The sequence below is a fragment of the Lathyrus oleraceus genome, chromosome 3 (assembly GCF_024323335.1).
Source record: "Lathyrus oleraceus cultivar Zhongwan6 chromosome 3, CAAS_Psat_ZW6_1.0, whole genome shotgun sequence".
NCBI lineage: Eukaryota > Viridiplantae > Streptophyta > Magnoliopsida > Fabales > Fabaceae > Lathyrus > Lathyrus oleraceus.
Genome location: NC_066581.1, coordinates 235846606 through 235851417, shown reverse-complemented (window position 1 = coordinate 235851417; position 4812 = coordinate 235846606). Strand labels below are relative to the sequence as shown.

The 4812-nt window shown below is 30.6% G+C and overlaps 1 non-coding gene across 1 annotated transcript; it reads right to left on the bottom strand.

Moving 5' to 3' along the window:
* Nucleotides 1-1024: 1024 nt before the first annotated feature.
* On the bottom strand, nucleotides 1025-1106 carry TRNAS-AGA (transfer RNA serine (anticodon AGA)). Its single transcript has one exon. It is a non-coding gene; the product is annotated as a tRNA-Ser (tRNA).
* Nucleotides 1107-4812: the final 3706 nt, after the last annotated feature.

Below are 4812 nucleotides of genomic sequence, written 5' to 3'. Positions count from 1 at the left end.
ATAAAGAAAACCTCTTGGTCATTGGGACCAACCGTGGACCTGGAAACATCGGATCCAATCAACTATTGGGAAAAGGCATTGGTCGGCCTAAAAAAGAAAGCGAGTGCGGACCCCGCTCCAAATTTGATGCTTATACTCCCCTTAACACTTCACGGGAGAAATTTGAAAGGAATGTGCGAACACGAAATTTAAGGAAACAAAGATCATGAACACAAAATCATAAACCTGTATCTGGTCAGAGAGTCTTCCGAGACAGATAAATCGAAACACTACCATTTCCACAAAAGTCACAGTCATAACACAAATGATTTGCATCCAATTGAAGGACGTAATTGAAAAACTAGTTAAGAATGGACGACTAACCGAGTACACCAAAGACAACAAGAGAGACCAAGAATCCCAAAGAAGAAACAATCCCCGACTACATTACTTCCATGACTTGTGGTGCTCATAGGAAGAAAAATCTATCCATAAGGACGATGAATAGAAAGATTATTGAGTTAATGGTTGTCAATAAAAAAAATATAAAATATAAACTAAAATTTGATAATTAAAATTTAAAATTAAGTTTGGAAAAAAAAAGTTAATGCAAAAATTCAAAGATACTATCTAAAGATTAAGTTTTTGCATAAAGATAGCATATATAAAAGGTTTTTGCAATAAATAATTATTTAGTTTTGCAATAAATAGTGATTTAATAAAAAAAATCATATAATTGATATGTGAATGTTGAATATAAGAAAAGTACTCCAAAAAATAAAAAGACTAAATTTGTTAATAAACTTTAGAAGAGGTGAATCGACTAAAAATTAAATTTTGTCAAGAATAGGAGATAAAAATACATTTTAATGTCATAAATTTCTTATTAAATAAAACATTAAGTTACCCATTAAATTAATACTCTGAATGTTCGGTGGATAATAATTTGGTATAATAAATAGCGCAGGGTTCGGTGGATAATAATTTGGTATAATAAATAGCGCAGGTAAAATGATGAATAAGAAACAAAAATATGTGAAAAAACCGTGGACGGCAGGATTCGAACCTGCGCGGGCAGAGCCCACATGATTTCTAGTCATGCCCGATAACCACTCCGGCACGTCCACATGTTTGTATTCTTTTTCTCATTAATAATAATTAATACAATTACTTTGAAAGCATAAGACATTAATTACTTTGTAGTTATCATGTAAAAACATCCTGGCGCTAATCGTATGAGATATTTACTTTGTAATTGTAGCACATTTCTTACTTTGACTAATAGACTACATAAACAAGATTACGCATTTTTTATATTTTGTCACCTCTCTAATTTGAGGGTAAGTTTTGTATTTTCACAAAATTATACTATTTTGCATTAAAATTATAATAGGTCACTCTTTTATCATTTAAAAGAATATTTTTTTAAATATGTAAAATATGAAAATGATCAAAGTGTGGAATACAGAGAAAAATTTTCTTTGTTTGAAAGAGAATTTCAGCCGGTTTGTTTATTTTTTTTTATAAAAACATTATTAAAATTTTTGTTTAAATAATTATTTTTAAAATATTTCTTCATTTAACTATGACTTTTTTTTTTATGTTAAAATTTTAAAAAATTACTTAAAATTTGAAGCTATTTCAAATAGTTTTTCATAATTTTTTATTTATAATTTTAATTATATTTTAATCTTCAATAATGTATATTTATGTTATACGACGTCAAAATTAGTACTTCAATTTATAAAAAATAATTTCTCTTTTAATATTTTTATAGATATATTTTTTTTAAATACAAAGAAAAAAAATCATTTTTTCCAAGTTAAAACAAACGAACATATATCTTCTTTTTTATTTTCTATCAATTTATATATTCTATTGTTTTCTTTCTTCCTTACTAGGGCATGTAACACCCTGTTTTTTTATTAGACATTTTATTATATTTTAATTATTTAAATTATATATTTTGATGATTTATTTTATGGTTTGGTGTTGACAGAGTATATATCCTTGAGTTAGGGGTATAGATGAATGACATAAGTAAGTAGAATAATTTATAATTGTTTTGATAATTTAAAATAATATTTTATTTATTTTTATTATATTAATTAGTGAAGATAGAATAATTGAACCAAGAATGAGAAATTGAGAAAGTTAGTGGGAGGAAGGAATATGAGATAACTAAGTTTGAGTCAAGTTGGTGATTTGGAAAAGTTTACCCTAAAAATAAAAAGTTAAGAGAAACCTAGTTTATGGAGACTTTCACAGTACGTGATATTTGAGAAAAAGTAGCAAATAGGCAATAGGAAATGTGATCAAGGGAAGAGAGTGAAAGTTTCAATTCGGAATTTTTGCAAGGAATTCAGGTAAGGGTGAGAACTTGTTCCAATAGTAATGAGTATGGTAGAAGGATAGAATGGAGGAACCGTTAACCTCCTTATGATTGAGTGTTTTGATTCATAATTTTGAATTTAGATGATATGATGGTTGTTATATGATGATTATATAATGACTTTTGTGTCCCTTATGTGCGTGTACTTTTCTATTTTTATGATTGAACATATATTCACCATAGTTGCAATTTCGAAGGTTTTAAACATAATCCTAAAATTATGATTAAATGATTTAATTGTGTTAAAACTATAAATTAATTTTAGATAATTAGAGTATTGTATGGGTTGTAATTTTATGAGCGTTTGACTTTTCACGGAATCGAAATTGGAGGTCCGGAAGACCTCCAACGATGAAAAACATAGAAAATTCGGCATTTTGTCCGTCACGATCGCTATCAGCACGGGGGCCTTTTTTGTGTTTTTCGATCGAAATCGTTTTGGCCATAACTTTTGATCCTTAAGTCCAAATCGAGTGTCGTTTGAAGCGCTGTATATATGAATTAGAGGGCTATAACTTCGTCTTAGGGATAAAATAATTTTGGTGATTATTTCATGGTCGTTTTTGGGGTTGAAGAAGATGTAAATTGTGTTAGAAATTTTAGGAAACAACAACTTTTTAGTAACGCCTTCGTGCACAGTTTTGATCATAACTTTCAACCCGTGAATCATTTTGGGTTGGGGTTTAAAGCATTAGAAAGCTGACTCTAAGAGATATAATATGATGGTGATAAGTGAATTTATTGAGTATTATTCTTATGCATACTGTGTTGGTGAAGTTTTTGTTCATACGTTAGGTTAAGGAATTGTTGACACATCCCGACGATTTTGGTCATAACTTTCATTTCGTAAGTCCGATTTTGATAGAGTTTGAAGCATTATAAAGATAATGCTTATACCTATAACATGATAGTGATTGTTGAGATGTTTTAATAATATTCATATGCCTACTATGCTAATAAATTTATTGGTTTATACGTTTGGTTAATGAATCGTTGCATTGTTGTAATATCATTGTGTGATAATTATGTTGTTATGTCGATGATGTTAAGATGTTGACGAGTTGCTGTTGTTTGTTGATATTATTCATGTGGTAACATGAACTGGTTGTTGCATGATGAATGGTGTAATGCATAAATGATGAGATGTGTTTGGGGATCCTTTAGGTGAACCTTATTGTGTTAATGCATGTTATGTGGGAGTCATGCATCTTGGTGTACGGGCTTCAGTCCAATTTTGGTGATCCTCGATTGCGAGTAGATAATTCTTATTATTATGGATTAGTGAAGCGTTATCTATGTTGATGGTAACGAGTTTTGGTGATCCTCGATCCCATTGTGATGGATCGAGTACGAGTAGCTAATTCCTATTATGGGGGATTAGTGAAGCGTTACCTATGGTGATGATAGAGATTTTAGTGTGCTCCGGTTCCAAGAGGGAATCGATCCTATGGTGGGGATCATGGAGTGAGATGAACCTGAGTGTTCATATTTGATACCACATGCATGTCGAGTCGGTGTTGAGTACATTACATAAGTGTTGCATTTGTATTGGTTGTTATTGATGTGTTATTGGATGAGATATTGTTGCATATAATGTTAATGATAATTGAGATATGGTTTTGTATGATGTTGATGATAATTGAGATGTTGTCGTGTATGATGTTGATTATGATTTGGATGTAAGAATGTGATATATTTTTGTGCATGATTGTGTAGATGTTGTACTCTATTCTTCATTCTATATCGATATTATTGAAATGAATTATCACCCCTTCTGTTTGAATGTTGCCTTTACACGGGAATCGTGCAGATACTCAAGAGTACTATTGTTGAAGTAAGTGGAAGGTAGCTCTTGGATTACTTCTTTATTTTGTCGCTTTTACTAGTGGTACCTTGCTTTGATCATATAACATCGGGTTGGGTTAAACGCTTATTTTATTCCTTATGTCTGATTATGTTAAAGTCATAAGACTAATTTTGTTGTTGAGAATTCTTAAGATGTTGAGTTGATTGATTACAACTCTCTTATTTTGTTATTAAAATTGACGTTGAGACTAGATGTTATTACTTGCCTTATCGTCCATAATTGTGATGATAATTCCGCTGCAATGACAAGTTATGAATGTCTTATTATGTGAATACATAATACCGATCAAATGAGAAGGATTTCGTGTAAACATCCTAGGCATGATTCAGATAAGTGGGATGTCGTGTGAATATCCTTATTACAAATGTGTGTATTGAAATTTACTGTTGAAACCTGTGTTACAGAGCAGGTCATGTGTGTTATGAATGTGTGACACCCTACGTGGTTTTATTTTATATTTAATTTATGCGATAAATTATGTGCAGGATTTAGGGTGTTACACAGGACCGACCTAAGGGTACGACAACCCAGGTAGAGCTTTAAGCCTCAAACTTTTATGGCGAAATATAAAAAA